At 53.8% G+C, this 12,835-nt stretch overlaps 1 protein-coding gene across 12 annotated transcripts in view; it reads left to right on the top strand.

The window, feature by feature from the left end:
• Positions 1-12,835, top strand: part of SEMA4D (semaphorin 4D) — a 126,504-nt gene that overhangs the window by 61,679 nt on the left and 51,990 nt on the right. For 3 of the 12 annotated variants that reach the window (XM_059889302.1, XM_059889300.1, XM_005210464.5), the window contains exon 2: positions 11,791-11,868. The gene's annotated coding sequence lies outside the window, so the exon portion shown is untranslated. 12 annotated transcript variants of the gene reach the window in all.

Raw genomic sequence — 12,835 nt, forward strand, 5'->3', positions numbered from 1 at the left:
CATTGGCAGGTGGGTTCTTTACCACTGAGCTACCAGGGAAGCCCTTTGCAGAGGATAGTAGGGTTTAACAACAGGAGGAAAGAGGAGATGATGTGTCTGGGGATTGGTAGGGTGGGAGTAGGAAGTGTGTTGGTGCTCTGCCGGACCTGAGCTGCACAGAGAGGGCAGGAGCAGTCATCTCCTGTCCAGCATCCCTTCCTTCCCAGGGACCTGACCAGGCATGCGCTGTGCATGCAGCACTCGTGCGTTCAGGGCCAAGTGAGCAGCCATGAGCCCTGAGTTCGCAATACAGAGAGGACAGAGGACAGTGTGAAGGAGGAGTGGCTTCCCCATGCCTCGTTGCTTACTGGGTGGCTGCTCGTTTCAGGAGCCCCACAGCCTGGCTCTGGGCTAGCCACTCCCCCCACCCCACACCTGCAAGCTCCTGGTCCTGGCCTTGCCTCTGGTTGGATTATGTCCTGTCACAGGTCTCCTGTGTGCCCCTGCCCTCAACACAGTTGAACTTCTGCATGGCCAACTGACCTTTTAATTCAGCGAACTGTCCCTCTTAGACTTTAGATCTGAGCCCCTTCTGCTGTGGCTCAGGACTTGGAGCACATCTATTCCAGCTTATGTATTTCCACTGGGTTCAGCATCTTAGCCCCACAGTGGGGCCACGGGTTTTGAGAAGCATCTGTGCAGCTCTAGTTTAGCTTTGTGTAAGCAAGGCCAATGGATTCATTTCCTTTATGGATGTTTTTAGCTTGTTCTATGACATTTCCTGCAAGTTAGAGGCTCTGAGTATTTCTCCAGCTCCCCCTCCCTATCCTACCTATTCTTAGCGGATTGGGTCTGCAGTATGCTGTACTCCTGGACTTTGTGAACTTGGATTTTGGTAGAAGTGCCCTCTCTGGTTTGGAATTTGACTATCCTCTTAGCTGTTTGTATGAGAGAGGTGGGTTTAATGCAGGAACAAGCTTTTGGAAATGGTTATGATTTCCACCAGAGGTACTATTGACATTGTCCCTTTTCACATAAAAATTGCCTTAGAAACTTTTTCTAGACCTCGTTAGTTGCTCAGTTGTGTCCGACTCTCTGCAACCTCAGAGACTGTAGTCTGCCAGGTTCTTCTGTCAGGGGGATTTTCCAGGCAAAATTACTGGAGTGGGTCGCCCTTCCCTTCTCCAGAGGATCTGCCTTACCCAAGAATCGGACCTGGGGTCTCCTCCCACCCTCACCTCTCTCCTCATGCAGGGGCGCTGTTCTACCGCTCCTGTCACTTTCCTGTCCTGGAGAGAAGAGCCGTGGAATGATTGACGGCTGAGTATCCCTGGATGCTGGTGTTTTCTCGTTAGTTGCAGCACTGTACACCTTTGAGTGACTGCCTTGTTGGCTCATGGCACCCCTGGGTGCAGTTGCAGTGCTGGGTGGTGATGGTGTCACTGGCTGGGCCACCTTGGAGGGGCGGCAGGTTGTGGGTGTCTGAGGCATATTCACTGAATATCCCTGCTGCGGAATATAATTGCACCGTATGTATGGGTATTTCACACTTGCTTCATCAGTAGATTTTTTTTCGGGTGCTTCCCTCCTTTGGCTTGTGAATAATGCTGCCCTAAATGTGGGTGTGCAAAACCTGTTTGAGACCTCACTTTCAGTACATTTGGGTGTATAATTGGAAGTAGAATTAAGAGATCATGGGCAATTCTGTATTTAATTTTTTGAGGACCCTCCATCCTGTTTCCTATAGCAGCTGTGCCATTTTACATTCCCACCAACAGGGCACCAGGGCTCCAGTTTCTCCACTTTCTCATCAATGCCTGTTTTCTGTTTGTTTTTGTTTTTATTGTAACCATCCTAAGGAGTATGTCTTTGCTTTAATTAAAGCCTCAATTTGGAAACTCACCTAATTTTCACGTGGTTATTAAGTATCATTCTGCAGCACCAAATCCAACTCTATTATTCAGGCCCTACACATCCCCAGAGGGCATCTCAGGGAGAGCCTTACCCAGAGGAGGGAGAACCAGAGGCCAATTCTGCCTCTTTTACTTTATTTCCTCACCACCACCCCCCCGCACCCGTCCTTGTGTTCTATAAAAGAACCTGGCATCCAAACCCCATAAGATGGTTATCTTGAGACATTAGTCTGCCTTCTTAGTCTGCCAACTTTCCGAATAAAGGCATATTCCTTGTCTCAATACCTCTCGGATTCACTGGCCTGTTGTGTGGTGAGCATGGCAAGCTTGGACTCGGTTGACATTTGGACCTGGCCATGGGCTGGCTGGGGACTGTGCTCCAGGACATGGTTGAAAAGGACACTCTGCTGACAGTTCTGGGACCTTTCAGGTTGAGAAAATCAGGCTGACCTGTGTTCTGGAGCTTCACTCTTGGCAGGACTGTTCATTGCCCATGTGCTGCCTTCAGCAGCCCCGATGTGAGGCAGGAGAGTGGCACCCATGGGGGCTCTGCCCACCTTGGCCTCCACTCTCACCCGGTTCCATGGTCTCTGCTGCATGAGTGCACGTGTGTGTTCGGTCCTTTTGAATCTGTGTCTGTGGCCTCATGTTGCTCTTGGGGTCCCCTGTGAGTGGGCAGACAGCTTTGGCGGGAGCTCTATGGAGGGTGTTGGCAAGCTCTTGCCTGGGAGGCTGCTCAGAGCCCCCTGGGGGTGGGTTGGGGGGACAGGCTCTGCAAGCTGCTGGAGATCCGATAGAGATGGGACAGCACCCCGTTTCCTGAGGTCCTTCTCTCATCTGAGCAGGACTCAAGCTCCTCATCCTCACCCCAGCACCAGAGTTCCCGTGGGAATGAACTGTCCTTCGGAGACTAAGAAACTGGAGAGGTAAGGTCTGAGCTGTGAGCAGAGACCACCTGCTGCTCCTTGTGGCTGCTGGAGAATTCTCAGGGGAGGAAACAGCATGGGAGCCCTGAGGGGGCTGCCTGGCTGTGCAGGGGCCTGGCCAGGGCTCCTAGGTGAAGGGGGCAGAGCTGGCCGGGGATGTGGGAAACTGAACCTTGGAGCAGGCAGGACCTGAAGAAAGGAAGCTGGTAGCCATGGTCTCAGGGGTGACTTGGTGTGGTGTGTGTGTGTGCTTGTCTTCACACTTCTGGGCCTACCTGTCCTGGGGTGCACTGCTCCTCTTTCTCTTGGTTTCACATTCTTGTTATTGGAGAGGACACTGGAGGGTGTTCACTTACGTATTTTAGTGTTCCAGGGCTCTCACTCTCACTTCATCTTCTCAGGTCTCGGCTCCCAAGTGCCCCCAGGGTCTCTGCCTGGCTCTCCAGGTGTGAGAAGCACTACCCAGAGCAGCATGGGGAGCTGCCTGGTTGGCACTGACCACACTCAGCTGGCCCTGCTGTCTGATTCTGTCTTGTTTGCACAGAGTCCATGGGCATTTGCATCTGGGTCCTTGGTTGACCGCTGATCAGGTTTTTCTTCCCCCTGGACCACAGTGTTACGGGAACGGGGCTGTGGGTTGGGTCTGCCTCACACGTGGGGGTAGAGGAACAGAGAACTGAGACACTGTGGCAGCTGCGCGTGGCCTGTTCCTGGCTGTCGGGGACGGCTCTGTGCCAGCCGTTCTCCCATTATGGACTCTAATGGCTCTTCATCTCTTCAGGGGCTCTTACTGCAACTGCTGAAGACCTTGGTGATCCAATGGCAGCCACATCCAAGATTAGTGAGGGCTGTTTGATTTATATTCTCCGAGAGCATTCTCGCTGAGACCTGCAGCTGACTCATCCCAGTGACTGAATGTTTTAGAGTTAAATCAGTGATTACTGAGCCACTGCAGGTGTCCAAGGCACCTGGCAGCTGTGGGCACTGCTTCCACTGTCCCTGGGTGGGCCTCACTCCCGTGCATGGGCAGGGCCAGAGGCTGCCTGTCCTTGCTTGGATTTCACAGGCTGGCTCTGGGCAACCCTGACTGCCCTCTTCCTCCTTTCCATGGATCTTCTCACTCTTTATGTTGGAATATGAACGTTTGGCTGCTGAAGGAGGCAACTGCTCACATCAGTAACACCTATCCCCAGATGTCCTCGGGTAAGCAGGTGCAACCCGGCAGGGTGACATCTTTTAGGACAGGGTGTAGGAGTCACAGGCCAAGACCAGAGCAGCTCAGAGGTGTGTAGAAGTGGTGGATTTCCTCAGACTTTAAGGACAAAGCTCTTTCCCTCTCTGATCAGTTTCTTTGGGAAAAATTGTTGTAAAAAGAGCAAAATATGAAACTTGGCAAGAGTTGTTTTTCTTGCAGCTGTTGCCCCTGGCAGGATTAGGCAGCTTCACTGCGACGATCTCATTAAAGGCTTAGTGAATGGCTCCAGGCATTCCGTGGTAGATTTTAATGTCATCTCTAATGTGCGTGGGTATCATCTATCATGCTGAGTGGTGTTACAATAATCCACGTACTTTTAGGCTAGCTGCATCTGCCAGCGCAGACTCTGAGGGGCTGAGGGGTTAAGTGGCTGGCCTGGGGTCACACAGCTGGTAAGGGGACCAGAGCTCAAACCTGGGCAGCTGGGCCCAGCACCCAGACTGATTTATGTCCCTCCTGGTGGGTACATGGATGGGGCCGACTTGATGGGGCAGCACAGGTGGGGCAGGGGGTGGTGGATGCCGTGTGACACCCAGAGATGGAGACACGAGTAACCAGGGTCGGACTGGGGACTTGAAAGTGCAGATTCTAGTCTGGCTGAGGACGGGAAGTGCTGGAAAGCCACCCCAAGAATGGGAAGACTGCACTCCTGGGGGCGCTTGGGGCCACCTTCTCCTTTGCTGTGGAGTGGCCTGGGGGCAAAAAGACTGAAAGAATCTGGAGGAACTGTTGTTGTTTGGAAATGACATGATTGTTTTGTAAGAAAAGGACTGAAAAATTCATTTCCTAATGTAAAAAAATTAGAAGATGCAGAATAGTCCAAAGAAGATAATTAAAGATGCCCCTGAACTGAGCACCGCCCATGCCTGGCCCCTCTCCTCTGCCTACAACAGGTGGTCACGGCCAGCGTGCTAGGGGCCCACAATCAGGTGCTTGGCTTCAGCGAGCTCACCTGTGGAGACAGGTAATGCTGCCCTGTTGGGATCAGGGAGTGAACTCCAGCCTGTGCTTGGAGCCGCAGTGCTCACACCCTTCTGGGTGTGCACCTCCCTGGCAATTTCTTTACGTGAATAAGCTTACATTTAAGTGCTGTTTTATCATCTCTCTTTTGCATTTAATGATATATTGTGTTTATCTGTACTTGTCAACAAGCATTAACTTGATGGTTTGTGCTGCCTGTAGAGCGTGCTGTAATATTTATTTATTTATTTAGCCAGTTCCTGATGAGTGTACATTTAGATTCTGAATTTTTACTTTCGTTAAAGAGATGTGGAGATAAACACTCCTGGGCTGGCATCCTTTTGAACTTGTAGGATTGCTGAGTCCAAGGAAACCTGTGTGGCAGAGCTTGTCAGACTCCTCCAGAAAGCTAGGCGAAGCTCCGCCCTCACCAGTGAATGATAACTGTTGTGGATCCCCTGGCCTGGGATGATACGGATCCATGGGCCATGCTGCTGGCCAGGTGCCAGCTCTTGCCAGAGTTGGGATAGGGGGATGTGAAGGAGGCTTTGCAGCCTGGCAATAGGAACCACCAGGGAAGCAGTAAATTGTTTCCCACTAGAGACTGAGGGGGCTTGTAGTCCACTGACAGTGGGTTCCCTGCAGGAGCGTGGAGTGGAAGGGAAGGCGGGGTTACCCAGTGTGGCTCTTCTTGGCTTTTTGAGATAGAAGAGAGATGCCCCAGGGACCTGGCAGGGTAGAGGGCTGGGAAGAAGAGGGTGGGCTGGACAAGCTGGAGCAGGCGCTTCAAGTTTCCAGCCTGCAAAGTGGGAGAGCCTTGTTACGTGTGTCCTGGCCTCTGAGTAATCCCCAGCCCTGTGGCTGAAATGTTTCTAGAAACTTCCGTCACCTGTGGATGCTTTAGATGTGGCTGCCACTCAAGCCTGGAACCTGTCCTCGGCAGCCAGGCAAGACCATTTCCCCAGGCAGAGCTACCCACTGGGTGCTCCCCTCTGAACACGGGATGAAGCAGCAACTTTCCCAGGCTTTTGTAATTACAAAGTTTTTAATGAGGTTGTATCATCAGTTGAGTCTTCAGAATGTCCTGAGACAACTTGACATTGAACAGAAGCCACGTTCTTCTGAGCATAAAACTAGCGTCACTTTTCATTCACTCTGCAGACTGCAGTTTGTGTAAATTATTTCATTTCACTCTTAGGCCTCTGTCTTAAGCTAGCAAGAGAAAATGGGTAGTGTGCACTCCTGCTTGGCCTAGTTAGCAGAGAGCATTTATTTGGAAAGGGCTTGCTTCCTCGATTTCCCTGGGGAAAGGCGTCACTCGGAGGCAAGGACAAGTGGATGGCCTGGAGATACAGATACAGGCGTCCTCAGCCAAAACCATCTTTTCCAAAGTGTCTGCTGAACTCCTGACTTGGAACGAGTTGAGATTTTGATAAGAAACTGGATTTAAATGAGCCCAGTTAGGCCCAGAGCTGTTTGCTAATGCCCTGTGGTCCACCTGGTTCAGGTGCTCCAACTTGGAGTGGGGAAATTTCAGCCCTGAGGAGTGGCGAGGGGCCGTGGGGAGCAGGCCTAGGGTCAGACAGTGGGATTCGAACACTTGACCCCACCGATCGACACTGATGTGGCTCCTTGGTGTTCTTATCTGCGAATATCTGATGATGATTTTGGAATCCCTGCGAGATGTTGGTACATTCCTGGGGTCATAAGTGGCCTGACTCACTCCCTTATTGGCCCCACCCCTAGAAGGTTCAAGCAGTGATGATGGGGAAGTCAGTGCTCCGCTGTGCATCTGCTTGGCTTCTCACAAGTGAGGCGAGTGAGGCTGAGACTAGAGGTAACCAGAGGGGTGGGGGTGGCTGCTGGTGGGGTGGGGGAGCTGCCTGCAGGCCTGCATCAGGTGGTCTGGTCCATGGGAGCTGGGGCCACCCCGGCTGTCGGTACCCTGGGAGGCACTGCTTCCTGGGCCTGAGATGGATGACTTCTACCCCTGCGTCCCTTCCTATTAATTTCCAGACCCAGAGCTTTGAGGGCCTAGAAGGGACCCTGAGGCTGAGAAGGATGCTGAGGGACTGATGGAAGGTAGGCAGGGCAGGGCCAAGCCAGCCCTAAGGGAAGCCTCATTGGCTGCTGACAGGGTCAAGGATCAGGACAAGAATTCTGTTTTTCTCGGCCCCCACAGGAAGCTGTGGTTGGAGGTTTTCTGCTGTTTCAGGAGCACTTCCTCCCTGGGGGCGCCCATCACCCCACACCTGGAAGCAGGGCTGGCGTGAGTGCTGTCAGGGTCCCAGCGCAGGGGGAGCACGGTCCTGGTGGAGGGGAAGCCATCCTGGACTGAGAGTGGCCAGTGCCTCAGTTCCCTCCTGTCTGGAACGAGGGGCCAGAGTCTCGGAAACTAGGAGGACTCACCGGGTTGACATTTGCACAGCTCCGAGAGCCCTGCCTGGCACCTGGCCCAGGAGTCCCACCCTCTCCTCTGCTGCCCAGTGCCCACCCTACTAACCCCCGTAACTGTGCCCTGGGCTCCACACAGTGTCACCGCTGTGGCAGTGGGGTGGCAGCGTCCTGAGCCTGTGACGGCTGGGATCATAAGGAAGTGCCTCTGTGGGAAGTGGCGCCCACACTGCCCAGGGGCATCTGTCTAGACCACGTCCTCCTGTGTGGTCACAGGGAAAGCAGAAGTGCCTGGGTGAGGCTGGCCCGCAGCCAGCCTTGCAGACGAGGGAAGAACCCGTTCCCAGGACCAGAGATCATGCCGCTTCTGTCTGAGGTCAGCCCACCAGACACTCTCCCACTGCAGGGGGCAGCAGCCCACCCTGAGGGACCCAGTGGATCCACCTGTCAGACCCTCCACAGTGAACATTTGCCCCCTTAGAATTCCTGCTCCATGTCCCACAGTGTGAGAAGAGCAGGAGTCAGGTGGACCTCCTTGGGGGCAAAGGTCATCAGGGATCCCCACTGGACGAGAAAGGCCAGACCCTGCATCTCTCATGCTCACAGGGAGCCCAGCACCTTGTCCAGGCCTTGGGTTGGTCTTAGCAGGGGGCGCCCGAAGAGGATGTTCTGTGGCGGATGGCGTGGCCAGCTGGCCACATGCCAGGGCCAGTTCTGCAGGAAGCGAGGCCTCCAAGCTGTATCACCTTCCACAGAATGGGGGTGTTTGATGTGTGCTCACAGCCCTGCTTTCTATCAGCTGAGTAAGTCGGATGGTCAGAAAAGAGATTAGTGAAGCACGATTATTCGCATTTACTCAGCCCTAAAAACCATATGCATCTTACCCAAGGATTCTGAAATGTGAGAAAACTGAACCCTTTCCTCCGGCCGGCACTGTTCCAGACCCATATTTGGGGGCCCCTTCCTTCCATCCCTGCATCCTGTCTCTGCATCCTGTGTCTCTGGATGAGGACTCTCAGCCTGTGTGAGGTAGCGAGTGTGGGCAGTGCCTAGAGGCCATTCCCTGACCAGGGGCCTGGTGTAACCGCAGCCCATGCTGAGGAAGGTGCCCTGCCCCTGAGCCCAGTCATTCTGGGCCAAGATGCCGCCCTCCCCAGGGACGGGTGGAAGGACCCTAGAGGGGGCGGAACTGGTGGCCTACTTTATGTGGTTTAAGAATGTTCTAGAATATCTCTGGGGCTTCTCAGGTGGCTCAGTGGTAAAGAATCCACCAGCCAATGCAGGAGACAAGCAAATTTGATCCCTGAATCAGGAAGATCCTCTGGAGGAGGAAATGGCCACCCACTTCAGTATTCTTGCCGGGAGAATCCCGTGGACAGAGGAGCCCGATGGGGTCCATTGGGTCACAAGAGTCGGACACGACTGAGCGACTAAACAACAACAAAATGTCTTTTAGATTTTTCAGTTAATTTTGGTTCACATGGATTGGGAGGATAGACCTCCTGGCTAGAGACCCCTCTCTGGGCCTCCGTTCCTGCTTCATTCCTAACCTGCCCCCTAGCTGTGGTCTCAGAGCGGAGGTGCCTCCTGGGGGCCGCAGGACAGAGTGAGGCGGATTAACTCCTCAGCTGGAGTTTTCCACCTGGAAGGTGACAGCGTGATGGTGACGCACCGGCTGCCACTCTTCCGCGTCTCACAAGTTCTGAATCATCTGGAACGTGACTCAGAGCTCAGAAAGGGATGCCCCGCCCACTGTGGAATCCCATCTGCTGGAAAAACAGGGCCTTTGCGGGCCCCGGGGGCTGCTAGGCTGGGCTCCGGGCAGGTTGAAGGTTAATAGAGTTGGGGTCCGGCCAGCAGTGGCTTGTGATGGTCTCTTCCCTGTGTGGTGGCTGCAGAGTGAAATCCTCACTGTGACTTGGACTCAAACTCACCCTGGGAATTCTAGCAGAAGAGACTCCCAGGCACCTTCCTACAGTCCAGAGGGACACGCCTTTTCTAATCCAGCCATCTAGCTGGGCTCCATACCCTTCTGACCTTCCTGGTAGTTTCCAAGGCACCTCAGGGTCAGACAGACAGAGGCCCCTTGGTCTACCATTGCCTGGCTGTAGCTGGTGTGGTTTGAACGTGGTTCAAAGGCAGCAGAGTCTCAAAATAGCAAGCTTTGCCACAAGGTGCTCAGCTGAGCCCAGGGCCGAGTTGACGTTCCTGGAAGTCTCCTTGAAGGGGTGTGCAAGCCGGTGAATCAGACTCAGAGGTCTGTGCAGGTGGTGTGTGCACAAATTCCTGAGGGGGAACTGGACCTGAGATGATGGGCTGATGACTGTTCTTTTGTGTCCTGCCAGGATGAGGTGACCTGGGCCTTCATGGAGCTTTTGCAGAAGCATGTGGGATCCCTGACGGGTTTGCCAAGCCGGGCGGGACGGTCATGTCCAGGGAAGGGGCAGGGCTGAAAGGACAGGGCTTTATGTTGGCTCCAGCCCTTGCCCATTCAAGCTGGATGACGGCCTGTGGTCAAGCTGGCCTCACTTCGTACCTCTGCTATATATTTTTAAGGAATCACTAGATATGAAGCAAAGAGAGTGGCATTTTGTGGTTTCAGACTTAAAAAAGAAATCCCCGTTTGGGCCTGGGCTTGGTGAGGCTCCCAAGCCAGTCCCTCCTGCCTTGGCAGAGACCTTCTTGTCCTTCTGCAGCCGGGTTGGGTCTGGCGGCCCCATGCAGGACAAGAGGAGTCCAGTCTCCTGGTGTAACCACAGGTGCTTCCTTCCCTGTGGACACTTGGAGGGGGCCGTGACCACCTGGGGGTGTAGGGTGTTGCCTTGGGCAGCCCTGCATGCAGTCCTCCACCTACCCCAGATTCCAGATGATTCTTTCTGGGAAGGTTCTGTGACATCTTCACTGAATGGTGAAGGGAAGGAACCACTGTTTCTGAAGTGCTCGCTGTGGGGCTGGGATGGCTCCTCATCTCTGCCCCGAGTTCCTGGAGAAGGAAGGGTGGGAGCTGCTGGCTCCAGGGCAGAAGGGGCATCAGCTCCAGCTGGAGACACAGAGCTGCCCCAGAGTGGTTTCTGCCCTGCTCTGACACACCTGCCCCACCCCCAGCCCGGTGGGCCCTCCCAGAGCCCAAGAGGTGCTGACAAGGCCTCTGGGTGCTGCGAGATCCTGGAGGGAGGGAGTCCCAGCTCTGATCGTGGCTCCAGACCAGTTATTGCATTTTTTGAGTCTGTTTCTCCTCCACAGCAGCAACGCAAAACCTGTCTCCCCAGGGTTCGCTGGGGACTGGAGGTCCCAGAGCCAGCAGGAGGCCACGCGACTGGTGGTGTCCTGTGTCCAGTGCCAAGTCTCTTGCCCCACAGGCCCCTTCAGGTGGCCAGTGTTTATGATCAGGCATGTGCACACTCCAGGGAGTTGCCCACGGGGGATGTGGTTCCCTGACTCACTCACAGTGGTAAGGGTCTAATGCCCTGGGTTTCTCACAGTGCACTCACAGCAAAGCACAGTAGAAATCTCCATTGTGAGCAGTGCTGGTGGAATCTGTCAGGAGTGCCTGACCACCATCTCACCTTCGCCTTTTGGTAGGATATTCATTATTCCTATTGCTTATAATTCTTCACAAGACCCAGTAATTGAATCTCAGCCAAATCCAGCCATCCATCTCTGAGGGCAGTTTTCAGGCTGCCCTGGTCCATGAGCCAAATTGTAGTGACAGCCGGGATTTAGGGGGATGAGTGTGACGGAGATGCTTCTGTGGGGTGTAGCTGGGATGTGTGGAGCAGAAAGGCAGGATCACCCTGGGGAAGGCAGGCAGTGTGCTGGCATTTCTGCTGGTTTTCAGCCCCTGAAACCACACAGGGAGCTCCAGCCAGGATATCTGGGGCGAGTCTGGGCTGTGCACTAAGCCCTGTAGGAGAGTGGGAGGGGTGCGGCCTGAAGGGGGCCCTGGGTGGTGCCATGGCACATCTTGTAAACAGAGGGTAGAGGTCACTCTGGGGCAGCCAAGTCTAGTTCTGAAAGAAAGTGTGGAGCCCCTTCCAAGGTCACTGGACAAAATCTCTAAAACTGACCAAACCCCATAGCAGCTGTTGCTCTGAGCCTCCCAGTTCCCTGACCCCTTATTAGGTAAAATACCGATGCTGTTGCCCGCCCTGGAGCATCCTAACCAATTATCTAATGCCGCCATTCCAGTAGGAATTTTCCCTGGAAAATTCCAGAGAATTTTGGGGTGGAGGGTGAGGCTATAAAAATTGGCTACTAGCCTTCAAAAGGGGTCGGCTCTCCCTTGAGCCAGCCTGATGTTCTAACAGCTCTAATGAACTCTACTCTCTTCTCATTCTGCCTTATGTCTGGAAATTCTTTCCAGCCCACGCATGGACCTCGGCAGAAAGGGCTTGATGGAGTTTGGAGTCAGAGGATGCACCCAGAGTCTAGAACTTTTCAGGTTCGTGGACCAGGGGTTGGTAGTAAAAGCTGATGTCATGACGATGTGTTTTAGAAAGAGAATCTTTCATTCTAGGCCAGCCAGATCACAGAGTAGACCACCATGGGGATTGGTGTTGGCTTGAGAAACCCGCTTCCCCCCGACACTTGTTTCTGCTACAGGGTGACTGTGTGTGGCTGTGAGGTTCTGGTGGATCTTTGCCAGCACTGGGGGGTGTCCCCACTGTATCACAACAGTGCAGTGTCCTTTCGTTTCTGTGTTAACATTGATTCAGTGTAGTAGGCACGTATATACTACAGTATGCTCCTGTGGTGTGCACGTGTGTCTCAAATTCCTCATTCATGCAGCTTCCTCAGCAGAGTAGCTGAGGGGGTGGGGGTGGTTAAAGGAGTAGGTGAGGAGGTGGGGGGACTGAGGGAGTAGTGGGGGTTGGGGAGTGAGGCGGGGGATGCTGAGGGAGTAGTGGGGGTGGGAGAGTGAGGCGGGGGCGGGGGGGAGGGGGTGGGTGGGCAGTGGGGGGCGGGGATGCTGAGGGAGTAGCATAGGGGTGGAGAGGCTGAGGGAATAGTAGGGAGGTGGAGGGGCTGGGGGAATAGCTGAGGGGAGTGGAGAGGCTGAGGGAGCAGCTGAGGAGAGGGGTAGTGACTTGTTCTAGGTCACACAGCTGAGAAATGGCAGCACCTAGACCTGAACCTGGGCAAGCTTGCCTCAGAGTCTACACTCTGGCCCCCACACTTTGCTGCCTTCCCTGTTAGGGGGAGAATAAACATGAGCTGAATTAAGGCATTTAGTTGCCTTGAAAGAAGTACAAAAAATGCTGTAGATGTTGATTGTGTTTAATAGCATAGAAAATACGCCTTTTCAAAAATAGCTTAACTAATAGAAGACTGACCTGGAGAAGGAAATGGCAGTCCACTCCAGCACTCTCGCCTGGAAAATCCCATGGAAGGAGGAGCCTGATAGGCTA

Source organism: Bos taurus, chromosome 8 (assembly GCF_002263795.3).
Source record: "Bos taurus isolate L1 Dominette 01449 registration number 42190680 breed Hereford chromosome 8, ARS-UCD2.0, whole genome shotgun sequence".
Classification (NCBI taxonomy): Eukaryota; Metazoa; Chordata; class Mammalia; order Artiodactyla; family Bovidae; genus Bos; species Bos taurus.